The 27,915-nt window shown below is 39.5% G+C and overlaps 1 long non-coding RNA gene across 1 annotated transcript in view; it reads right to left on the reverse strand.

The window, feature by feature from the left end:
- The window catches only part of LOC146059563 (uncharacterized), a 389,618-nt gene that overhangs the window by 83,422 nt on the left and 278,281 nt on the right, over positions 1 to 27,915 (reverse strand). Inside the window, exon 8 of the long non-coding RNA XR_014470274.1 lies at positions 10,663 to 10,717. This is a non-coding gene — a long non-coding RNA (uncharacterized LOC146059563). The remainder of the gene's footprint in view (positions 1 to 10,662; positions 10,718 to 27,915) is intronic.

Here is a 27,915-nt window from a genome sequence, read left to right on the forward strand (position 1 = left end):
CATTCTGTCCCTGACTGTAGTTGTGACAGGAATGTGTCCTACTAAGTGAAGGAAAAGAAAAATGGAGCAGTCTTCTCTGGATAAACATCCAATGGTGTCCCTGTGAGACCACACCCTTTCAATTGGACCACACCCTTTTTGAGTTACCGCATCAGATTGTGGTGGTGTTCATGTAAAGTGCACATTTGGTGACACCAGAGGTACCTCAGGAGAGGAGGAGGCCCATGTGCAGTCTCCGACTTGGGCCACCTCCTCTCTAGTAGGCAGAGCAATAGACTTTGCGCACTAGGTTGACTAGGCACTGCTGGGCTGCTGCCAACATGGGACTTCGTAGAGTAAGAACCCACACACTGCCCCCATTCTAGATATGCCAAAGCCAGCAACACTCCCTTTTGACCGAGTTTTGACTTTCACACTGTTAAGGAACGCAATAGCAATCGGACACTTACAGCTTAGACTTTAGAGATGTATCCAACCTTCAAGAGGAATACAGTTTAGAAGTGTAGAAGTTGCCCTCAGCAATCAACCACACACAAATTATCATTTATATATCATACAATCTATAAAATAAGAGTCATACGCTCATTGATTGCTATAAGCAACTTAACCAATTTATTTCTCCCGAAGGTTTGATACATCTTCCATCCAAAGAGACATTAATACAAGGCACTCATTCAAGCCTCCACATCAATACATTGAAAAACACATTCAGCCTACGAAGACTGCACTGAAATCAGAATTGGTTTGTTACCTAGCAAAAAAGTTTCATGACTAGGCAATGTCCAGTTCAATTACTCCTCTCCAAAATGACTAAAGAACCTGTGGTAGCGCTAATATTCACCAGCAAGCGATCAGCACAGCACCATTTATGCAGCAGAAGAACATGTCTCCACATTGATTGTGTCATTGTCTGCCATTTAAATTAAAATTACAGTTTTAAGAAACTCGTCGAATGTTGTATACCGAAATCAGCCGTTGGACACAATCAAATAATGTTAAAAACATGCAATGAGTGCATTTGCTGCAAATAAGTGCATAAGTTCACACATTTGTTAGCAGCTTTTTATATAGCGCACACATATTCTGTAGCAAAAGAAAATAGTTTATGATGACAGATCAAATATATAACAAGCTACAGTACAAGTTTTTGTTTAAAATAGGAATAACGAGTACTAAAGCTCAATGACCCAAAAGAGAATTGTTACTTCAAAAAGATATACTGCAGGTGAAAGTCTGAGGAGAAACTGGATTTAGGCCCTCATGTGCAGCCAGTGTGGGTGGGGGGTGTGGGGCAGCGGCCATGGGTAGCACCAATGGGAATGCCCAGTGTTTCCATGAAAACGCTGGCCGTTCCCATGGAAATTTGCCGGTGATGTGGGTTCCGGGGTGGGCAGCTGACGTCACCAAATGTCAGCTGCCCGCCCTCTTCCCATACAGGGGCGCCGCGGATCTTAGACACCAGATCTGCGAGTGCCAGAGAAATCATTTGATGGTCGTGACCATCGAATGATTTCTGCCCCACACGCAATCTGCAAATGGATGTTTATGCGAAACATCCATTCGCATGCGTGGGGGATATAGCAGAGAGCTTTGGTGAGTGCCCATACCTGATTCTATATATGGCCCTTATTCAGATCTGATCGCAGTACAAATTTGTTCCAGATCTGATCGCAGTACAAATTTGTTCTCAAAATGGGCAAAACCATGTGCACTGCAGGTGAGGCCGATGTATCGGTGTCCGTGATTTATTTCCATGAGTGTCGCCCCACCTCTGCCTCTGTCATTTAATTGATACCAATAGGAGGGCACCCGGAGCCAGCAACTAATTTGGTGTGAGTGCCAAGTCCAAATCCTAAAAATCCAATCAGGAGTACGTAGGAGTGGATAAACGCGTTTCGTCACAGAGACCTATATATTATAGGTGTGAATTAATCTGTATTCTGTAAATTGCTTTTAAAATCTAATTTATCACTTTTGTAAAAGTAAAGATTATTAAAATGGCATTAAATTGGAAATACGATTTGTAAAGTTTTATATGCCCTACATATTCTGTGCTAGAGCTGTTTCATCCTAATTGTTTATTGCATAACTTTAAAATACATTTTATTACATCTTTATCAGTATAAGGGGGCTATCCAATTAGCCCCAAGGGGGAAGTTCTAATCTTCCATTGCCGGTACTTATCGAGGCACCAGAAGCATAATCGTGATAAGCAGCCCATGCATCTGTGATAACACATGGAACCCTGGAACTTATTCCTGATCCCATGTATTATCGCCTGAAAATGGGACCACTTTCACCGGAAAATAAGGACAGTACAGCCTGACATTTCGGACAATGAATGTTAATAGATACCACGTTAAGTATAATCCATATTATAGATATTGGAAATAGGTCTTATTGCGCTTGGTGGAGTCCTGCTATAAGCATTTATCTATCATCCAAGGCAGGATGAAATGGTGACGTTGGAATCCAGAATTCAGATGCTAATCAATAACCCCAACCAGGCAGTGAGCCTAGTGACACACTGCCTCATGGGTAAATAGTAATTGTGTATGTATGTATGTATGTGTATGACTGTGTGTGTGACAGCATGTATGTATGTGTGTACTGTATCTGTGGACTGCATACTCTCCAACATGACCCCTTCCATTAGGTACAAAATGCTCTGTTTCTGGAGTTCCATAGGTGTGGCTCTGTATGCAGGAAAGAGAGAGGCAATTCTCACCTGTCATGTGTGTGAGGCAGGGAACCACCCAGCAGCTGGGGAACAATGCAAATGCACTCTACATGACACAAAATTGGGTGACCTGGCGAGGAAGGCTTGTGCACAAGATTCCAATCCAAAAAAAGTTACTCTTTGCCCCCCCCCCCCCTCCAGGCTTAAATGTTCTTGGCCTCCCCAAAGCCTTGCTCCAGCTCTGCTCACACCCCTTGTCCCAAATACCCCATATATTTGTCAGGTTTAATGTTGTAATGCAAACATGGTTAAAATACTGGATATAACATTACTTCGGTGCCAGCATTCTCTGGTCAACATTCTTAATGGTGGCAGGTCATACTGAAGCAGGTATAAGCTGAAGATGAATACCATAGAACAAACTCTATTAGGTTAATTTACTAAAGCTTCTAAAAATGAAAAGAGATGATGTTGTCCTTAGCAACCAATCAGTTCCGTCTATCATTTTCTAGGATGCAATAGATAAATGATAGACATAATCTGGTTGGTTGCCATGGGCAACATCACCTCTTTTCATCTTTATTAAATGTACCCAAACGGTAGCGTCATGCCACATAGACCATTTGCTAGTGGGCAAATGCCATCCAATAGACCCTTTGCAAAAATAAGCAGGTTACTACCACATAATAAAATTTATGGTGGTTCAAAAAGGGTTTTGAACCACCAAAGCGGGCATAAACACAGTAACCCGGCAAAGTAAACATTACCATGAATGACATAAGCAGAGGACTGATACCACAGAATAAACGGTATGCTGTAGAAGAATATAGTGTCAACAGTATTTAAAGCCCTTTGATTATTATGTTTGTCACCATAAAGTGTAAAGGAATAAAAATGGCATAAAAAGTATAAGTTACCAACGTGCCTATTATTAAATACCAAACTCTAAAAAAAAAAACCCCACACAAGTCAGCAATCTTGAATAACAGAATTTATAAGGTAATTTGGTGGCAAAATATTCTCATTGAAGATCAAGTTACTTGAATACATTTTTTATGTAAAGGTTTATTTCCCTTTGCATGCTATTTCACTATTTTGTTATATGTTTCTTTGAAACTTTTTTGTTTCCCTGTTTAAATAAAAAAAAAAAATTACATGATGGTTCATGGCATAAATGGGCAAACACTGTTATTTAGCACTATACAATTTTTATTTTTATCTTTTTTGGTGCAAAATTCCTTACATCTTACCTAAATTTGAAAACAAATTGTGTTAAATATATTAATGTAAATATTTCTAGAATAAGTTTGGTGATCAATCTTTGCCAGGTTTAATCATTTGAGGCAGCGTGTGCCTAAAAATGAGACAATCTGACAAAAACTCTCAAAAAGTAGATTTTAAGGTGGTAGGAAAATGTATTAAAATAAATAAATTCTTGCACTATTGCAAACTAATCAATTAAAGCTCGGTACACTGTTGGTGGAGCAAATAATCATTAACATAATTCTGTTTGTATTGTGTGGTGCCCAATCCTCTACTACAAAACAGTAAATTGATTTATATTCTTGGGTGTTAAAGAGACATAATTTCACAATCCAGAAGAATTGAGAGCTCCACAAATTGATGTCTAAAATCATAATCAGAAGTCAATTAGATCTAAAAAATAAGTACTCAAAATTAGAAATTGAATGCTGAAAGTGATTTAAAGTTTTTTTCAATTTCTATCATTTCCATATTAGCTAAAATTGTAAAACATAACATTCAGTGTTTCACTTGAATTCACTTTAACCAGTTTGAGGAAAATTTTGACTGTTTTTAGCCAAAGAAAAAAAGTTAAAGTTCTTCAATAATTCAATGTCCCCTATAGGCAATAAATGCAGTATATACTGTTTCTTAAGTTTTAACTATAAAGTGAATACATGTCCACATTTAAAAAATACAGTAACAACATAATAATACTGTACCACAAAAGACTACAATCTACGAAGTGAAAGACGCACAGAATTTTAAAACGATAAAAACACCAAAATCATTTACTGCAGCATTTATATTGTTCATATCAGCGGTTCTCAAACTATTTGCTCTGGGACCCCTTCAGACAATAAATATTATTACAGGACCCCAGCAAGTTACCACAGAATGGCCGCCACATGTGTGGTCAGTGAAGTTAAGTGACAGCTATTGTGACAGGGAGGCAGTGGGTAATGAGGGAATGGAAAAGGGGGTAAGGGATAGAAGATGGAAGCAGAGGGTGTTTACTTAATGAGTGATCCCCTGTCCCCCCTCAACAAACACATTAGTCTGATGGCCAGCAACATGGAGTTGTGACCCCATGCTGAGGTGGTCGGGACCCACTTTGGGGTCAGGACCCACAGTTTGAGAACCGCTGGTTCATATTATTTCCAAAACATATCAATCTGCCACCAAGTCCAAGGCCCAAATATAACAGCCTGCAATTTGTGGTATATGCCAGGATTTTGCCAGTTTAGACATATAAAAAGCCATACCTTTAAAAAAATGATGGCCCAAATCTTGTATCTTACTCAAAAAAGTCTAGGCACTTACTACCAATCACAGGCTATTAAAATTGGGCCCAGAATTATAGCACAAACAAAAGTCGAGTGCATAAGCACAGTAATCAAACTTGGGCGCTCTTATGCAAGTTTAAATATTTATATGAAAATCTCCATAAAATCTTGTAGAAAAATAATCATCTAAAATGAAAAGGTAATCAGAGTAAATATCAAAACAATTAGGTGCTATTTGTAGAATATACAAATGTGTACTGTTCTTTTCCAAGAAAAAACAAACATATATCTATGTTGCAGCATGGGGCATTACGGACGGTGTAATGGTTAGCATTACTGCCAGCACTGAAGTCATGGGTTGGATTCCCACCATGGCTCTAACTGTGCAGAGTCTGTATATTCTCCCCGTGCTTGCATGGGTTTACTCCGGGTGCTCTGGTTTCCTCCCACAATAAAAAATATAATGGTAGGTTAATTGGATTCCAACAAATTAACCCTAGAACAGGGGTTCCCAAACTTTGTGGAATCACGGCATCTCAGAGTATCAGAAAGTTTTTCATGGACCTAGACCAAAAGATTCTTATTAAGAAAGTCAGAAAAAAATATTAAGTTAATAAAATTGTGTTTATAGCTCATATTTTGGGTCAGTTATGTGGTAATTATTAGGATTCACCTCTGTTTGTCCACAATTTGGCTATTACTTTGGCCATAAACCACTTAAATTTGATCATGGACCACCAATCTAGGGCACCCCTGCACGCCCCCCAAGGCACCTTAGGGTACCACGGTACACAGTTTTGGAACCACTGCCCTAGAATGTCTGTGTAAGCATCTACATGTGGTAGGGAATATAGATTGTAAGCTCCACTGGGGCAGGGACTGTTCAAATATTCTCTGTAAAGCGCTGCGGAATATGTGTGCGCTATATAAGAAACTGCTATTAAATAAATAATAAATGTTGCAAACTGCACCTTTTTTATGTTTGGAGAGATAAAATTGAGAAGATACAATCTGAGCCTGGAGTCATGATGTACCAAATGGATCAATTAAAAAATCATGATGATAGAGACAATGTTCTAACCTATTGCTTTGCTGTGTATGCGTGTCCATTTTGTTTGTCTTTAAGAACTGTGCATACATGACCTTCCCTAACTCCCCAACACTAATGAGGGAAAATAATGTTAATATAGGACTGATATTATTTTCAAAAATAATCGCTGTATTAGATACTGATCCAAAAGATTGCTACTGGACAACTGTTTGACCTTTCCCCAGCTTGAGTTTTTGTGTAATTGTGAATTAAGGCAGACACGCACAGACACACGGGTAGGCTTGTCAGTAGCCATATCACTTGCGAGCGCACACACTGATAACGATGTTCACAAACACTAGCTAGCGCTACCTGCTTTTGATGGTGGATTTGCCTCTAAAGGTGCATACACACTATAGGATATATTTAAACAATATGCACGATAATGATATTGTTAATGATATTATCATACATATTGTCTAGTGTATACGCACTATATCATTAATGATGCGGGTTCCCGCTGGTAGTTAATGAACCCCCCTGCCGTCTGAACAGTCAAATTTTGCCTATAGTCAATGACTGCATGTTCGGTTGTGGCCGGGAGACATCACTGAACAAAATCGTTAGGGATATTGTTCAGTTTGTATGCACTATCCCTGGGAGCTCTGGTGATATCGCAAACGATATTGTTCTTGAAGCATATCGCAAAAGTGTGTTCCTAGATTAAAGCTGGTGGTGTTTCCTTCATTGCTATTTGTATATTAGCTTATGGGCATATCTTAAGAGTATATGTTTTGTTACCTTATATTAGTAGTAGAGGAAAATTAACTGTTATAAACTATTTTCTTGCGCTTAAGTCTATTCGGTGAGAGTGTGTTTAAAACTAGAAAGTTTAACTGAAATTGCAATTGCTGATTCCCAAGCGGTACATCTGGTGGAATATCCATCTACCTCTCCCCCACTCCACCTCCCAATCTGCAGTGTATCCTATTGTTCTAGAACGGATCTTTCAGTGGAAAACTGTCCACTCTTGAACCTTATTAAAATACAGATGAGAGGAATAATTTTCACCATCCTTCACCGCTGTTAATATATGGTAATTGTTTAACACTATTTAATTACAGAGATTCAACAGAGGAATTTATGTTTGTTGAAGGTCTTTTATTTATGCTTGAAATAATAACTTCTCCATGTGTTTGTAATATTGATACTTGTTTTATTGTCAGCCTATTTTTCTGGTTATAAAAGATCTCAAAGTCCAGAATGTTTAGAAGATTGTCAATTTGAACTGTATGGCAGACTATTAGCAGACATCTGTACAATAGAATGATGTCAAACAGTGCAATTGTTTGTTAAAGGAGCACTCACGTTAAAACTGTAATTGTGATTTTTTAGTATAGGTCTGGCAAGCGGTGGGAAGAATCTAGATACTGACCATTTCTCCTTATTTTGTTTCTTCAGACTGCGGTTAATGACTGATAATTATTATTTCCCCATTTTTATGTGAAACCATGGCAACCACAAAAGAGATGTACACATGGTGCAATTTGGCAAGGCTAGAAGGTTAACCAGATTCATCCTGCGAGCAATAGCGATGCTTGGTCCCGATGTGTTGCTATCGCCCGGCTGTGCAGGTGAGGCAACATTCACTAGGCCACCGCACTCAGTGTATTTCTCCATGGCTGGGGATGGCAAGATGTAGTTAGCCATCTAATCTGCAATGGCTAACTACATAGATCTTGTTTGACTCAGCATAACCCAGCCAAAGTCCCATGACAAATGATGTAGAGAGCAGAGAGGCTTTGGTAAGCCCCTCTGCTCTTTTCCTTGTATCCATATGTGATCACATGTTGCTCATAGTTTAAGGGCATGTGCCTGTTTTTGACAGTCATAACTGTGCTCCTTTCAGAGTGATTTTGAAAAGGAGATAATTATATGTATGAGAATTTAGGAGAAAATTATGCATATGTACTTAAAAGGTACTTAACTTGCTATTTAATAAAAAAAAAACTGTAGTACAAATATCTATGTAAAAATATAAAAACTTGCAATATTGCAACATTTGCAATATACAAGGTAACAGTTTAGCACACAACTGAACAAAGAGGTTTTGTCTTATGATGATGGCGATTCCGTGATGGTTCAAGTGAGCTCCAAGGAAAGCTAGAAGGTTGTACAGTTAACTCCCATGGTGTCATTCTAAACCATACAACCTACTACCTCAACCTGGATGCACACAGTTTCCAATGCAGTCCGTGTCTTCATTTCTTCAAAGCCTTATGCAGTTGTGAAGCCGATGCACCACAGAAGTGGTGTTAAACCAACAAATATCAAATGCATTGGTCACACTATAACTATTTCAATATTTAGTCATCATACAAAGTGAAACTGAAAATGTATGCGACAGGTAACAATGGAGCCACCTATTTTTAAATAAAAATAAAAACAATTTTAAAGCTAACAGACTAAAAATGTTAAGTACGTCAAGGGAGAAACTAATTCTACAATAACAAATGGAAGCATTGTTTTTAACAAAAAAAAAAAATTTAAACCCCAAACGAGAAATAATAACAAGAGATTTAAGTACAGGTGCCCATACACAGTGCGATGATCGCACCATTTATGGGCTGGATCGCATGGCAATGCATGCATTTTGCATGCGATTTGCGTGTGATGTGAGGGCGGTACAAAAAGTATGTGCAGCACATACTTTTTGTACTGTGCGATGAGATGCCGCGGGAGCGCGCATCACATCGCATGGTGCAAACGCACTGTGTATGGGTACCTTACCTCAGAAATGTGTGCACCTATAACTTAAAATAGCTATATATTGTTTATACCACAGCATATACGCTTTTAAAATGTTAGGTATGATATTTAAGGATTAAAAAAAAATACGTAATAGACTTACAAATTGATGACAGACATATAGATAGAAAAGACAAATAAGAACTGTTGAAAAAGTTAAATTAAATCTTGGCAAGTTCAGTAAACTCTTGGCGAAAGTTGTTTCATCAGATTAAGAAGTGTGTGGACTCAGAACCTCAATCACACAGACCCACAGAAACGAGCTTGAGCAGAACAATTCACCACAAGATCGGATCTACGGGTTAATGTTATTAGGCAAGAAATCTACTTCATAAGATGTTTTTTGATGATAATGACAAACAAAACACACACACACATATATATACATATATAGATAGATAGATAGATATAGCTATCTATAGATATCTATCTATATATATATAGTGCACTGTTCACCTTGACAAAGGGGTACCTTATGCCCTGAAACGTTGGTATGCTATTTTTGCACTAATATACGTTTTTGAAAATTCCCAGAGTGCCGCTGTCTGCTTCTTTGCCTACTCCTATATATATATATAGGAGTATACACTTGAAAAAAGTTCTCTAATGAACTGAAACGTTGTTACAGTTTCCTGTCTGCAAGTCTTCATTTATACCAGGAGTGCCGCACCTTCGCATGTCTATATATATATATATATATATATATATATATATATATATATATATATATATATATATATATATATAGACTCTTTGAATGTTTTATATTACAAAGTAAATATTATTTGAATGATAATTACTTACAAATACTAATATTATATCGTATTCATAGCTATGAACCTCCAGAAGATAAACAAAGACATATATAGCACTGAAGACTATCTCATGCAATAATGTAATATAATATATTAAGTCATTAATTTGCATATGGTGCAAATATTTTATCCACTGTTCAATAATGTACATTTTCTTTAATTTTATATTAATAACAATTTCATGACTTTTAGGTGTCACTTATACCAGGTTAAATTATCCATTTTATTTAACAACGGGCCAGGCTCAAGCCACACAGAAAGGTATAGAATGAATTCCATAAGCAATAAAGATATTGTATAACCTTATATACCCTTAACAATGCATTATGGGTCGTAGCTGCTAAAAGCCATAAAGCCAGTCTACAGCTCTGTTTTCAGCACATTTTTCGACAGAACAAAAATAAGCATTTGTTTTTTTGTGAACAATTTTCAGCCCTTAAAAATATCAGTTCTCTTGAGAATCCATTACAAGATACAGTATATAGGAATGTTATGAGAACGTATTCTATAACAGATGCTTAAAAATTGACAGAAGTCTGCGAAACGGCAGAAATTTACGTTGTACTTCAAGATTTAACTATCACAAAATAAAAGCAAACACACATACATATTTATACACTTGTCAACTATTATGAAGTGTGTTGGCAGCATAAGATTTAGAAATTGCTGGTTTAAAAAAAAAAAGTAGCATATTCTAAGATATTGATGGTGCTAATTCAGAAATGAAAATCATGGCAGCGGCAGAAACAAGGCCATTTTCCGAATTTACATCTGAATATATAAAAAAAAATATCTGGTTACCTTTTGTTGGTGTAGACTTGTCTTCATCCACCAAATTGATCGACTTAATTTCATGCTGAAATGATAAGAAAACATTTTGTTTAAAATTCAGAACCATGATAAAAAAAAAAAACTTTAGGACAATATAAAAATGTATTTCTGTTCCGTAAAATGCGCACACATTTAATCTAAAGCAGATTTAAGATTAAAAAAAAATAAACAAAAGCAAACAGACACACTGTACACCACATATGAATATTTTTATGTCAGATCCAGAAAAAGATGTTATTTAATGGATTGGTGAGAAAAGTAAAAACTTATTATTGGTTCCAAAAACACTATGATGATTGGCTGATTGTAAGTTCTGTTTTGCGTTTTCCTGTACAGAAAGCATTTCTAGGTAATGTGGCTGGGAGATGCTCTCTAGGTAAGCATACAAAATATTAACACAATAAAACATTCCTAACAAGTGTGATATGTGCATGTGCAGTAAAAGGGGTGCTTTATGGGTATTCATGTGCAATTGTAAGGATATGTCTCACTCACTGCCTCCCTCTAGCTCCAGTATTTATTTTTCATTTTGTTTTATTGTATTAAATTTTTTTTGTTAAGTTTCATAAAAATACAACACTGTAATACAAAACAGAAATATTCCAAAGATTTTAAATGAATTACAACTATTTTCAGTTAAATAAATAATTTTTTAATATAAGGGAAAAAATTACCCAAATCATTAAATTATTTCTCACCATATTGTGTGTCATAATTTCTGATTACTCTCAATAAAGTAAAATACAATTTAATATAAAGTAAGGATTAATAACCTGTATTCCTTAACTAACCAGGCAAGATTATTATATATAATGATAGGCTTGTGTACAATTTTTGAACCCATGTAACACAACCTACATAAATACACTTTAAGGGGAATGTTTTTTTACATGTAGTTATTTTTTTAACAATTATAACACAGCTTGCCAGTGTAAGGATTCTTAATATTAATTTTTATTTTTTATTAGACCATTTTCTAATTCAAACAGTTATTACACCTTGGTTTACTTCGTTCAATGGTATTGAAAACATACATTCTGTTGTGAAAGTAACAAAATTTAGTTTAGAAATGCTTTAGACAATATAAAAAGTTTCAACGTATAGTAATTACAAAAAAAAATGTAAGCAACACAATAGATTGAAGGAATCAAGTATAAAAAAAAAAATGGGGACCTGAACTATACAGTGCGACGCAAGCCTGGTATAACATACATGAATATAAAGTAAAAGAATAATAAAATAATAATATACCTGCAACAATAAAAGGGGTTATTTCACTTCTGAAAAAAGTACTGCCACTTCCATGGAATTTCAATTCATCAAAAATTAAATTAACAAAAACTTTAGCACTTCTCTTTCGTAAACATATGTATATATGTATATCTATCTAACTACACACACACACACACACACACACACACACACACACACACACACACACACACATATATAATAACATCTCTATTAACTCAAGTTTTCTGTCTTTCCAGTTACTTCAGAAGAAGGATGATGTTTTTTTGTTTTTTTTTTTGTTTTTTTTCGCATTTGATTTCTTTTAAGAATTCCAGGCACAAAGCACTGCACAAAATCAGCACCAATCCTTACCGCAACAATCTGCAGTGGAGGTGGAAGAGCCCAGATAAATACATGTAGCCTGCTTGCATTTTATAAACAGGGAAAGCAAGGATCTGCTGGAGCAAGGGGGCCACAGAGGCAAGCTGCCAGTAATCTTCACTGTGGAGCAATGAGATCATATTGAATGCTGTCACCCTGTTTGTCTGTTTCCAATGCCTGCTCATTACACATCATGTTTTTTTTAAAGCAAGTGTAATATCAGATGGGCGATAAACTGCATATCCTTAAAAAAAAAAAAAAAAACTTAAACGGAAAATGTATTGGTGGTAATAATATTTATATTGTCTATTCCTGTATAAAGATAACTATCAAAAATGTATCAGGCGTGAAAGGGACAGCCTCCTGGTGGCCTGCCAAGAAGCCGGAATAAAGGCAAAGTTGTGCTTCAAAGCCGAATCGCTTGCTGAGCCTGGCTAAAGTCAAGTATTAAGATCCGCCATTTTCTGAGCCATGAAAAAAAAAGAAGAGGGGGAGTGGGGGCGCAAAGTCAGCGCAGATGTTGCTATCCAAGACCCCCTTGGCATCCACAGAAAATCTCAGCCGTAAGGTCACATGATCCTCTGCCAAGTCAGGAGTGCATTCCCATAAGCGACTCTGGTGAAATTGCGAAGGCAGCTATTGTCTAGCTTACTGTACACCCTGAGCTCAGCCCACTCTTCATTAAATTAGCTGGAGAGAAGAAGAAAAAAACGCATCACCTTTGGGGGTTGGGAGTCATGGAAACATCTACCTGGCAAACTGCCCGCTCTCTCTGCCCATGAGCCGGAGATGGAATCGTGGCTGTTTAATAGGATGATGACTCGGAATGCAAAGTTGCCCAGAGTGAATCTGATTCATTCTCGGAGAAACTCTTAAAGCTACTTAACAGCAAAAAAAGCGAGCGAGGAGAAAAAAATGCCTAAATCGCTGTGCCTGTTTTTAGAAAATGTTTTAAAATGCTGTCTCCAAATTCCGTAAAATAATGAAAAAAAATCTTTCAGTGCCATGTCAAGTTGCCTGACTGCATTAACCTCTTTGGTGCCTACAACTCACAAGATCCTGAGTTAAAGATTCAGCTGTGTTGTACAAAACTCGTTTTCTAGCTGAGGCTGCTTTTGTAAGAGGACGACCTGTAACATGCAAGACTGCCAAAACTTTATCCAGTGCCGAAAAGAGTTAAATCAGGCAATTATTCCCTTCTGTCATTGAAGGGGTGAGCCACAGTAGCTGCCAATAGCTTGTTCTTTTCAGAGTTGCTTGAGTATTGTATAACAGATCCTTTCAAAGCTTGTTTGGTGTCGTCCGACTTCATGTTCCTTATAAAGTAGGTGTACAGCAATAGCCAGTGGCAAGACAGTGCATGGCAAATACAGTATTGCAGTATGTTTTCTTGAAGTTGTACACCGCAAACTCTGTTTAGATGCCAGGAATACGATGAAGCGAAGCTGTAAGGCCCCTCCCTTTTTTGAGCTTTAAAGTACCCATCCCTCCAGAAACATAAATAGGTAACAACCACAAAGCCTTAGAATAAAAATAAATTCATGCCTCCAGTACGTGGGATAAAGATAGGGTCATGTCGTGGCTTTCAGAAGTCTAAATCCAGAGCGTCGCTATGAAAACTAGAATGGCGCCTAGCCAAGACACTGCTGTCAGGCCTTAAAATGACAGTGCAATTATAGAAAGCACTCAAAACTGGAAACAGAATGGTTCAAATCAAGCATGCAGTTTTGCAGTGCTTGCTTCTAATTATTTTGCTGCAAAGTGTAGAAGGTAGATTTGTATTAATTTATTAACGAGTAGTCTCAACTGCTACAGAAGTATTTTTGCACTAAAATTTAGCTACATACTCAACAGTCAAACTATTTTAAAGCCGCACATCTTCACAGCTTATTAACTTGATAGCAGTGATTGAAAATAGGTGACTTGATGGCTTAAAAGTTGTTCATCACAAGACCCATTAGGGCACCTCCTAGTGGCTGCAGTAATAGTGTGCATGTGTGAATCATCAAGTAGTCGCTATATATATCCGTTATATTGAAAAAAAAAAGATGGTTCAATAGAAGTATTTAGGCTATGAAATCATCTGCCAGCAAAAAAGTTTTTCTGAAAGCCAAGTGGCTTGTCAATATTTTTAATTATGCGTCAGAATGGTGCCATTTTGCGAACTAGTAACCACGCAGGAGGAGCTAGGGCACTTTCCGATATAGTGATCTTTATTCAAGTAACCCCGACGGATTACAATTTGAGACCTTCCTAAAAGACACTTAATGAACCAAGTAAAAATAAAAGAAGTCAGATGCGCTGCAAATAACAGTGCTTAGTAAGAGGGTAGTCAAGAAAGAAAGGTAAAAAATACCAACGCTGGCTGAACAAGAAATGGTTCTCTTATTTAAATTATTTTATTAACCAATAATCATGTATAAACATATACTTTTATAAGGATAAAATATAATAAATAATAAAAATAGTTGATATTATAAAATATCAAGGCTATAAATGACCACTAGTTATTAGTAGATAAATGTCCAAAGACAATTTGTAATTTTTCAGATGTTTGTATGCAATTGTGATTTATATTACCAGTTCTGGGAGATAAGTAGTTTGACTTTGCGGAGCTTTTTAGGAACAGAGCTGTAGTCCCAGGCTGTTTGCACAAGGGATTCCTCAGGTGGAGCAAGAAATCAATTAGCTTGGTATAAAATAAAATGTTAAGGTATTCCTCATGTGGCTTGTCCTTATATATTATATCTCCAAGTTTCCCAGTGGTCAAGTGGGCTCAATGCGTTTCTCTGGCTCGGTTAGGGTGCTAGCTTCATCAGGAGCAAGTATAACAGTGATTGTATTGTAGCCATACATATATACCCCCTATCTAATTAGGTGGGAGGTTACACCTGTATCAGGTAAATCACTAGTGCAGGAGAACCATCATTCAAAATATATAAAACCTATATTAAAGCAGTCCTACATGTCATCCAAATTTCATCACACAAAAATATATATAATATTATAAACAAGTTACAAAATACATAGCATTCTATATTAGAAACAAACCAAATGGTATGATGTAATGCCTGTTCCGATTGATACCATCTGATTGATCACATGACCACAAGCAAAGTATTCCTGCAATTAAATGCACCTTCTCTCAACCATGGACATCGCCCAGGGCGGACACATGTCCACTACAACTGGGTCCACTTAGCCATCCCCTCTGATTCCCCTTATATGCTGGTGATTGGCAGCAAAAACTCCGCCGCCTCTTTGGCCTGTTTGTTTAGTTGCTAGGCAACAGGGTCTTGTGGCTGACAACATCCGGTCACGTGGCCGGGATGTTCAAGAAATTGCGGGGATAAATGGGAAATGTAGTTTCTAAGTACTGTATTTGCTGGCGTATAAGACTACTTTTTTCCCTGAAAAACATGCCTCCAAGTGGGAGGGTCGTCTTATATGCCGGGTGCACTTATATATCAAACTCTATATTTTGAGTGGAAATGTTGGGGGGTCGTCTTTTATGCCCAGTCGTCTTATACGCCGGCAAATACGGTAATTATATTCTCTATAGAGCATCCAGTCGTGATCCATGTTTCCCAGTGCTACAATGCATTATGGGCTATGTAGTTCATATGAAGTTATCATGGTTATATAGTTACTTCAAACAACATAGGAAAACAGAACAAAATAATCAGTACAATAAAATTTATATAGATACTTTGTATGGATATTCCAATTTTTTTTCTTTTTACCAATCTTATTCTTAAGGATTGTACAAAAAATATATGTTTTTAATATATTAATAATAATAATAATAATAAACAATATATAAATATACGCAAAAATAATTAAAACATGATAATAAATCATACTTTTAAAATGATATACTGTAGAAAAATAATATAATTAAATAACATATATGTATAGAGTGGCATATCAGGATAATTTTAGCCATTATATACAGGTATATAATACCCTTAGGACTTCTATACACAATACATCAAAAATAGGGACTGGTGTTTGATCCACTGGAGGAAGAGGAACACGCAGACCCCGACATCAGATCGTCACAGCGGGCAGAGTGGCAGGGCTATGCGTGGACTCCCTCTCATTTATCACAAAACCCCCTGTATTGCAGAGTTCAATTCAATTGTCTCATTGAGACCATCGGTGGTGGTGGGGGGGGGAGTGAATTGAACTTCAGCATCCAAAAAACTTCTCTTTTACAGATGGTGTTATCTATCACCACCCCGTGATGTTAGTAATATCATCTCAAGACCTATGATGATTAAGGTGGTTGGATCACTCTTTACTTTTCTAAAATGATGAGAAACACAACAGTATTTGCATTATAATAACCCTTTGTTATATTCCTACGGTGCTCCATAAACGTTCATGTAGTGGTCATAAGGTAGGTCGCATCTGCATTTCAATAGCTAAATAATGTAATATGAGTCACAATTCATGAAGGATTTTAACCCCTTCCCGACATTTGACGTACATTTACGTCATGGTCGGGAAGTACTTCCCGACACATGGCGTAAATGTACGTCATGAGTTCTAACTGTCACCGCGTCTATAGACGCGGTGACAGTTTGGAGATGTCTGCTGTCCCTGACAGCAGACATCCCCCCTCGCCGCCCAGGGGGGGCAGGGGTGCCCCCCCCCCGGTCGGCGATCGCTGCGATTGGCTGTTCAAAAGTGAACAGCCAATTGCAGCGTTTTCTGTGTTACCGGCGGCTAAGCCGCTCGGTAACACAGAGATCGGTGGTGATCGGTGCTGTTAAGTACAGCACCGATCACCACCGATTGGCAGCACACCCTCCCACCCACCCGGCAGCCTCTTTCCCACTTACCCGGCAGCCTCTTTCCCACTTACCCGGCAGCCTCCCTCCCAGCACCCTCCCACCCAGCCAGCAGCCGCAGCGCCAGCCCCCCTCCCACCCCCCACACAGCAGCAGAAAGAATATTGGGGAAAATGGGATTAAATGAACTATATATATATATATATATATATATATATATATATAATATATATATGTGTATATATGTATATATATATATATATATACACATATATATATATATATATATATGTGTGTATATATATATATATACACACATATATATATATATACACACACACACACATATATATATATATATATATACAGTGATCGGTGCTGTTAAGTACAGCACCGATCACCACCGATCGCCAGCCCCCCCCTCCCACCCGGCAGCCCCCCCTCCCACCCACCCGGCTGCCGCAGCGCCAGCACCCCTCCCACCCCCCCACCAGCCGCAGCGCCAGCCCCCCTCCCAAAGCTGGTGAGCAAAATGGGGTCACATGTGGGGGGGTTCCACTGTATTGGTGCTTCGGGGGTCTTGCTAATGCGACATAGCACCCACCATTCATTCCACCACCAAATATCACTCCTTCCCTTCTGAGTCCTGCCATGCACCCAAATGGTATTTTTTGGTCACATATGAGGCATTGCCGTACTCTGGAGAAATTGGGGCACAGATTTTGGGGTGCTTTGTCTCCTTCATTCCTTGCGAAAATGAAAAATTTTGAGCCAGAACTGCATTTTTGTGTAAAAAATTACATTTTTTTACACAAAAATGCAGATCTGGCTCAAAATTTTTCATTTTCGCAAGGAATGAAGGAGACAAAGCACCCCAAAATCTGTGCCCCAATTTCTCCCGAGTATGGCAATGCCTCACATGTGACCAAAAAATACCAGTTGGGTGCATGGCAGGACTCAGAAGGGAAGGAGTGATATTTGGATTTTGCAGCACAGATTCTGGTTGAATGACCCCTGAAGCACCCATACAGTGGAACCCCCCCACAAGTGACCCCATTTTGCAAACTAGACCCTTCAGGGAATTCATCAGGGGGTATAGTGTACATTTCAAACCCCCAGGGGTTTCACCAATTTTGATACAACTGAGCTGTGAAATTGAAAAATTAAATTTTTTCATTTTCACAGCCCAGTTGTATCAAAATTGGTGAAACCCCTGGGGGTTTGAAATGTACACTATACCCCTAAATGAATTCCCTGAAGGGTGTAGTTTGCAAAATGGGGTCACTTGTGGGGGGGTTCCTAAATTTTAGCATCTTATGGTGCCTAGAAACCTACATGGTGCCTAAAAAATAATCTCATAAAAAGGAGGCTCCAAAATCAAGTAGGTGCTCCTTCTATTATGAAGCCTGTGGTTTGGTCAACGTGCACACTAGGGCCACATATAGGATATTTTTGAAAACAAAAGAATTGGGGGAATCAATTTTTAGTCACATTTCTCTAGTAAAATCTACTGTGTTCCTTAGAAAAATGTATTAAAATTGCAAATCTGCAAAAAAAATGAAATTTTGAAATTTCACCTACACTTTGTTTTAATTCCTGTGAAACACCTAAAGGGTTAACAAACTTCCAAAATGCTGTTTTGAATACTGTGAGGGGTGCAGTTTTTGAAATGGCATCATTTATGGGGGTGTCTCACATACAAGTCCCTCAAAGTCACATCAGAACTGAACTGGTCCCTAAAAAAATCAGTGTTTGAAATTTTCTTGAAAATTTGCTATTCATATTGTAAGCCTCCTAGTGTCCAAAAAAATTAAAAGGAAGTTGAAATAATGATGGAAACATAAAGTAGACATATGGTCTATGTTAGTTATTAACTATTTTGAGTGGTATGATTATTTGTCTCACAAGCAGAAAATTTAACATTTTGCAAATTGCTAAATTTTCCATTTTTTTACGAAATTTTGGTATTTTTCACAAAAAAACACAGACTGTATCGACCCAAATTTACCACTAATTTGAAGTACAATGTGTCACGAGAAAACAATCTCAAAATCACTGGGATAAGTAAAAGCAAAAAAAAGTTATACCCACTTAAGTGATACATGTCAGATTTGAAAAAAATGGCTCTGTCAGGAACGCAAAAACTGGCTGTGTCAGGAAGGGGTTAAATTGTATATCTAATCAGAGAAAGGTATAGAGACCGAGATAGTTCTTGGTATATATGAGCACATAGTGCATCGTGTTTTGGCACATTTAAAGAACCATTTTGGCCTCTCAGTGAGCCAATTTGAGTGGTTATTTCAGTATTTCCACCATCTTTATCAATCTTTCAGAGGTGAAAAGGAGCTAGTATTAATTTAAGAGATTTATTTTCTTATATATAATTTTTTTTTGGAATATTAGTATATTATCTTGGTTTACTATTTTGTAGTTATTCTGTACAATTTCATCTAAAACAAATGAGTTGTCCTTTTGGTATATTTTGTTTCCATGGGGCGTAGTGGGCACTCTTATAATGAATATAGTAGTTGGTATTAACTGATTTTACATAATTTGAAGAAATAATCTTACCAGTTTTGGGCTCTAGCATCACATCCAGGAAATTGGTAGATATGGGATCAAATAAAAAGTGAAGGATAAATTATTCGAGTGATAATCCCTATCCCAAATTATAATCAACTCACTGATATAACGGCTATAGAAGACCAGGTTCCCATCCCAGCTGCCCCCCCCCCCCCCCTACATGTCTTCTCCACCTCTTCCATGTATAGGTTGGCATAGCTGGGTGCAAACCTGGTGCCCATGGCTGTTCCCATCACCTGTTGTAAAAAAATATTGTGAAAAATAAAATAATTGTGGGATAATATAAAGTGTATACTATCCAAAATAAATGCTCTATGTTCCACCCTAGTTGGTCTTCTTTTGATAGCCGTCTCTGTATGGTTTCACATCCCAATTGATGTGGGATGTGGGTATAAAGTGCATTTGCATCTAAAGTTATAAATGCATAGCTATCTTTCCATGAAAGTGTTGTAATTTTATTTAGGAGATTGGTTGTATCTTGTATATAAGACTTCAGGGTGGAGACAAAGGGTTTGAGAAAGTGATCAACATATTGAGATAAATTGTCCATGAGTGAGTGGATGCCTGAAACAATGGTAAACGTCCCGGTGGTGAGGTGAGGGACTTAAAAATAAAATGTGGGTGTGATTGGGAAGGTGAGTAACAAAAATCTACTTTCTTCTCTGGATATGACAAACAGAAAGAAAGAGATTTGTGTGTGAAGGAGTTGGGGGGAGGTTTTGCCAGCATACGGTCATTAGGTCTACATGTATTGGGTCAACCACTAAAGGTTGACAGGGCTTAGGTCGACACATGCAAAAGGTCAGACACAAGCATTAGGTCGACAATGGGAAAGTCATCAGTTAAAAAAAACATTCAATTTAAAAAAAAACCTTTTATCACCCCCCGACACTCAGGTAAATAACATGACGAGAAAATGTAAAATTAATGTAAAATGAAAAAGTATAGACGACTATAAAAAGTGTGATAATTATCACCAAGCATTTGGATAGGAAGCCCATTGAAAATGACTGTGAAATAAAAGATGTTCAAAAAACTGTCAACTTTTAAAAGATGGGAAGAATTGAATATAACACTAATATCACGACATATAAAGTAATGAAAAAAAGGGGGAAAAGGCCTGCAAAAGGTAACAAACCAACATTTGAATAGCCCCCTTGGCATCAAGACAGATTTCATTGTGTTAAACAACATAAGATTTACACATAAGAAGGTTATCTCCTATATAATAGCCCAGATCTGTCACTCCGTGAGCGTGTGTATAACTCTGGGCGGAGTCAGAGTGACAGATCGGGGCTATAACCTATCAGCGCAGTTTCCACGGTAGCATGGCCCATCCTGCCACTGCGGGCTCTCTCCCAGCAGCCGCTCTGTCACCTCCATGCTACGTGCTGCGCTCTCCCCCCAAAGCTGCTCTGGACTCACCTCTCCCCACAGCCAGCCCTATGACTCCCAGACATCCCAAATGGTGGAAGTTTAAATAAAAATGACCGGCGCTCGCACAGACACACCCCTGCCTTGCACGTCAGTGCACATTCCCTGGCCCCAATATCCTGTATACCCCCTCACCAAAATCCTGTATCTACCCGCTCCCCAATATCTGCATACTCCACCCTCACCTATATACTGTATACCCCCTCCCCAATATCCTGTAAAGACCCTCTCCCCAATACCCTGTGTATACATATATATATATATATATATATAAACCCTCCCCAATATCCTGTGTATACAACATAGGGGAGGGGGTATATTCAGGAGACTGGGGAGGGGTATACAGCATATTTGGGAGGGGGTTATATTCAGTCTATTTAGGTATATATAAATATGATGCTCCAACCCACCCCCTCCGAGTGGCCGGGGGAGGCACCTAGCTGTCTCTGGCCCGCTGCGGGGAGGGAGAAGCCGGCTAGGGCATGCAGGATTCGGGAGCCAGGCTCTGGTACCCAAGCTGCGGGCTGAAGAAGATACCGATCCCCTGGTCCCGAAGCCAGGAGGCCGGGGTGCCGCACACATGGGAGGTCCAGTGAGTGGTGAACCGGAGGGACCGGAGTCATCAGCCGGGATCAGCTGTGTCAAATGGGAAGATGGCGGCAGTGTTTAGCTCCATAAAGAGCAGAGAGCCTCTCTGGTCATTAGGGCAGTGTGGCCACGGAGTAACTGCTGGAAGTCCCCCACGTGACAGCCACCGGTAATTGCACGGGGGATTCCAGTTATTGGTGGAGGTTGCCGGTAATCACAGGTGTTTGGTCATTAGAGGGTGTCTGTATTTGCGGGTAGGGGTACGGTAGTTGAAGGGTTTCGGAACAAGTCCCTCGGGGGTGGGGGGGTGGTTTGCCCTGTGACAGCGGGGGGGGGGGGATCGTGTTTTTGTGCACTGTAAATGTTGTACAGTAAATGGTGTTTGCAAATGGGGTTGCTGTTGGTGGGGGAGAGGCTGCAATAAAAGGAGGCAACATGGCTGGAGAGGGGCAATCTCGGAAAGTGCTGCGCTGATAGGCTATTGTGCCTGATCACGATCCCGCACCTCCCCCATCCGCACTACACCCACACCGAACCCTCCCCACCCATGGCACACCACACTCACCCTCATCCACAGCACGCACGCACCCCGTCCCTCAACCACACCCGCCCATTAAACCCCACCACCCCTCCCAACCATCCCATAATCAAAACGTTCAAAGGTTAAGGGGGCGAAGCCCCTTGTGACGGTGTAAAGAGTGCCAGTGAATCACATAGTATAATGATGAAAACCCATTCTACTTTTAAGGGGATGTAGTTAATAACCTATAGAACATGATAATAATTTAGGTACAAGTAATGTATCCATGTACTGTACACACTTTCTTAACATCTATCATTTAATATGTCCAGAGGGGGGAACTATGACATTGTTATTGGTTCACAGGTGCTTCATGGCAGAGGCAGTATTTGCAACTGGTATTAAACTTCTGATTAGGAAGCTGCCAGGGAGAGTATCCAGTCAGTAAAGCGCAACGGAATATGCTGCGCTATATAAGAAACTGTTAATAAAGAAATAAATAAATTAGATCTACAGACTGTAGGTCGACAGTCAAAAGGTCAACATAGTTAAAAGGTCATCAGTCAAAAGATCAACATGTGGACATGGTAGAAGTTCAACAGTCAAAAGGTTGACATGGTCAAAAGGTCGACATGAAAAAGCTTGATATGAGTCTCATGATTTCTTTTGGTAAAAAAATGACTTTATCATACTGTACCATCCTTGTGGACATAATAATAATAATAATCATTTTATTTATATAGCACTCTTTCTCCAATAGGACTGAAGGTGCTTAACAGACAGAATGAATGTAATACAGTAAAGAAACAATGAAGTACAGCAAAGTTTTTCATAAACAATACTTAAGGAAATGAAGGGAATGCTTGAGTAAACAGGAAAGTCTTGAGTCTGTTTTTGAAGCATTTTAGAGTGGGGGGCCTCTCGAACTGTGCAGGGTAGTGAATTCCATAAAGTCGAAGGGCTAAAAGTTGGAACTCAAGATGAATTACAGTAGATCCTAGGTACTGCTGAAAGTCCTTCATCTAATGATCGCAGTGATCGGGTGGGGCAGTATGGAATCAGAAGCTCCAAATCCAAAAAGTACAAATGCATGCACCAATACATTTTCATCTAGTCACATTCCAAAGCCATAGATAGATCAATTATGTAATCAATCTGTACATCAGGCCTACAAACCAAAATTTTATTTACTAAGCATATTTACTAAGCATAGGCTTCTAAATCTTGGTGCTACCGATCATAAAGCATTGCCCTTTTAACGTTTGGACATAACCATGATTGGACACACACAGGGTTTTAGAACTTAATGCGGTACTTATGTATTATCTGGGCTCCCATGTTAAATGCACCCCATTTTTTCATACCCCTACTATCCAACTACGCATGGAGTTGATTTTATATAGTGTGGCGAGCGCAGCGAGCCACCGTGCCCGAAGCGTGGCGAGCGCAGCGAGCCCCGCGAGGGGACGCGGTCTCATAAGAAAAACGGGAGCCCAGATATTACATAAGTACCCTTAATGCTTTGTAAACAAATAAATTACAGAGGCCTGAGTGAGACACAGATATTTAGGTGATCCGAATTCAACTCCTGCCTTGATGGTCGGGTTTGCAAATGTGCATGCGCATTTGTGCGCATGTGCAAACTCCAGAACCGAATGGCTTGGGCAAGGTACACACTCATTGTGGGGAGGGAGGGCCGGGGTGGAAATCATGCTGAAGCAGGGGAACGCCCAGCATTTTATGGGCATCTCCATGAAATTGCTGGGTGTTCTCCTGGGAATGCAGATGGCCCGATGCCGGCCAAGGCTGTGCTGCTGACGTCACTGGTGCCGCCCCGTCTTCACCAGAGGAGGAAATAAAAATCAGTTCAGACTTTCTTTTATTTGCAAAGGCAGGAGAAATCATTCGAAGGCCGGGGACCATCGAATGATTTTTCCTGCTAGCGGCGGCATGCAAGGTTATGTGTTAGCGAACCTGCTGGCTATAACAGAAACATGGCTCACACAATCAGACACTGCTTTCCCTGCAGCCCTGTCACATAATGGTCTCCACTTCACACAAACCTCCAGGCCTAGTAACAGTAAAGGAGGTGGGGTTGGAATATTACTATCCCAATTCTTCACATACACAGTTCTTCCACAGGTTCCATCACTCACATTTACATAATTTGAAGTACATTCTATAAGAACTTACACTCCTTTCTCGTTGCGTGTTGTGGCTACCTACTGCCCTCCTGGGCAAACCACACAATTTCTGGAAGATTTTTCTGCCTGGCTCCATCACTTCCTTTGATCTCAACCATCATCATGGGTGACTTCAACATTGCTATTGATAGCCCAAAATCTGCTGCTCATGCCTCCAAGCTACTCTCTCTAAGCTCCTCTCTTGGCCTCTCACCAATGGACACAGGGGCAGATTTATTAAGCTCAGAGATGTGATAAAGTGTCCGTTTTTTATCACTGGCCCATCAGCTCCTAACTGTGAAGTTACAGGCTTGAGTTGAATAATGACAGGTAGGAGCTGATTGGCCGGTGATAAACACCAGACACTTCATCACTTCACCGAGCTTAATAAAATGCCTCTGACTCCTTTACTCATCGGGAGGGCCACTGCCTCGATCCTTTATTCACTTACCTATGCTCAGTCTTTGAATTCACCAATATTCCTTTGCCTCTCTCAGATCACAACCTTATCATCTGCATGCTCTCCTCTATTACTTCAAAATCAAAGACACTGAAATCCCTCAATCCACCTCAAGCCCGCAGTAATATTAATGATATTAATTGTATGATCAAGAACTCTCCTCCTCTCTACAACAACAGCTTGCTCCTATTTCTGCATTCACCACTCCTGAGATGGTGGTATCATACCTGAGCCTAACTCTCAAAACAGCCCTTGATGAAGTGGCTCCAGTTTCCCACCACACTCCACATGGCACTCTAAATTACACCTACAAAATCTCTCACGGAAAGTTGAGCGTAAATGGCGTACATCTCGCAGTCCAATGGACTTCCTCACATATAAGACTATCTACCAGTCCTATAGTTATGCCCTGGAAACTGCCAAGCAAACATATTTCCAAACTCTCATGTCTCATGTACTTTATTCATGGCAGCTTTTGTGTGCTTCATAGGCTGCTCTACTACCCCTCAGACATTGTTGATGTGGAGAGGGAAGGGTATTGGTCACATGTGGATGCAGTTCAAATCCCGACGGTCGCAATCCCGGCGCCGGAATCCCGACCGCCGAAATTCCGACCGCCAAAATCTTTACACTTTCTCCCTCTGTGGGTGTCTATGACACCCACAGAGGGAGAATAAATTAGTGTGCCACTAATATCCCACACATATCCCACTTTGCAGCGTGGAACACCCCACATTTTTTATTGTTTTTTTGTACAGATGGGATATGGTCGTGATTCAACATTTTTTATAACCAGTGTTTCCCAAACAGTACAAATTTTTTTGAATATTTTAGGTGGCATAATTTGTACCTCAGTCTAGTCGATTTAAACTATATGTACTGAAGCATGAGTATCCTTAAAACCTGAACTGATAGGATGTATTAAAGGTCGAGTTTTGGATCCACTGCTATACAGAGGCGTAAGTTCATCCCAGTTGCCCCGAGGCAAGTTGAAATTTGGTGCCCCGCTCCCCTTAAAAAAAGGTGTGACAATGACCTGTGGATAAGTGTCAGACTAACCAGATTTGGCCGTCTGCAGAATGAATCAACATTCATTGGTGGGTCCCATCTCACAGTCCAGCAGCAGCAGGTGCATCGCTGACTGCTGCAGCATGAGCTGAGTGGTACCAACCATCGAATGAGCGCTACCAGGCAGCTGCTGTCTTGTCCCTTATTGCATGTGTCAGCAGAACTCTTGGGACTAAGTTGATTAATTTCACAGGAACAGCGGTCACATTTGGATCCCACTGTGAACCAGCAGGTGCCCCGTTAGGACTTGGAGCCTGGAGGCAGGAATCTACAATGCCTCTTGAAGTTACGCCCCTGCTGCTATATACACTACACATAGGGGAGTTCTATTGAAGATGAGATGTTGCCCATAGCAACCAATCAGATTCTAGCTATTATCTTCTGGAATGTGCTAAATAAATAAGAAGTACAATCAGATTGGTTGGTATGGACGACATTCCATCTTCAATAGAACTCTTAGTAAATCTTAGTAAATTTCCCCTACGGAGTTTCAAGGCATTCTAAAATCCTAAAACTAAACAAGATTTAGATACTCAAGGTTCATAGATAATCACTTAATAAATATCCTCTGTGGGATAGATGTACATTTTTAAATTGTGATTAATGTGCATGAGCTGACAGCCCTCATGGAGTATACAGATTTATTATTGAACGATAAAGCAGAGAATTATATTCACCATGGGCCTGGCCTGTATAATGTGGCTTGGAACATTACTTCCATTACTCAATCGACTTCAAGATAACTGTTAACATTATACTAATATGATGAACGTAATACGAAAATCCTTCTACATGTAAAACTTAATAGTTGTTTCTTGAATTTCTTGGCATCATCTACAGTGCAGTAAGCCCCCATTCACAGCACACCTCGAACTGGGTAAATGCCGGGTTGGTGATATGTTGACCTGGCAATTCGATCCTGGATTCTAAGAAGGGTTAAACCCAGGTTAACATAAATTAGGTAAAGTGCGTAACGAAGGCACGCGCAAAACAATTAGGGTGTGGCATTATCAGGAAGGGGCATAGGGCCTTATTCTAGTTCCTCTTAGATGGACAAAACCATGTGCACTGCAGGGGGGGCAGATGTAAAATGTGCAGAGAGAATTAGATTTGGGTGAGTTATTTTGTTTCTGTGCAGGGTAAATACTGACTGCTTTATTTTTACACTGCAATATAGATCTCACTTTGAAGTAAAACCCCACCCAAATCTAATTCTCTCTGCACAAGTAACATCTGCCCCACCTGCAGTGCACATGGTTTTGTCCATCTAATAAGGAATTTGTCAAAACGAGTGAACCAATAGTATCAATACACATTACACCACACAGGAGTGTCCGCTATTCACATTGCACCATACAGTAGTGCCACTTGTACACACTGTGACAGATATAGGTAGACACACTGCACCAGGTACATGATAACACCCACAGGCGTAGCTCCCCTTACACACATAATGCCCAGAAAACTAGCACTGCTTATGCATACAATGGCCACAGGAGTAGCATCACATCGCCCTTCCCCCAGTGTCAGCCATGTCCTTCCCCCCAAGTATTAGCCATGCCCCCCTAGTGCCATCCATGTCCTCTTTAGGTCATTTACCAGTGCCCACTGCTTCTTGCCTGACTCTCCCTGTTACAGGGAGTGACAGCGCGTTACCTCAGTGCCGCCTGCCCAGCAGAGCCCCGAGTCCATGCCCACTTGGATGGTAAAATATGACCCAAGTCGATCTAAAGCAGAAAAACATGAAACACTTGGGTCAATGTAACCCCTTGTTACCCATAGAGAGACTCTAGGTTACCAATTACCTTGATGTCTAAAAGGTACCCACCCTTGATCTCCTGTTGAAGGATGTACCTTATCAAATGTCAGTGCCTCCACCCAAGCATCGTAAATATTCATGGGACTACTTGGAAAAACCCATTTCAAAACAAATAGGGTTACCAGTTGAACAATATATATCCAATATTTCTAACAGGT

Source organism: Crinia signifera, chromosome 2, assembly GCF_055691185.1.
Source record: "Crinia signifera chromosome 2, ASM5569118v1, whole genome shotgun sequence".
Lineage (NCBI taxonomy): Eukaryota > Metazoa > Chordata > Amphibia > Anura > Myobatrachidae > Crinia > Crinia signifera.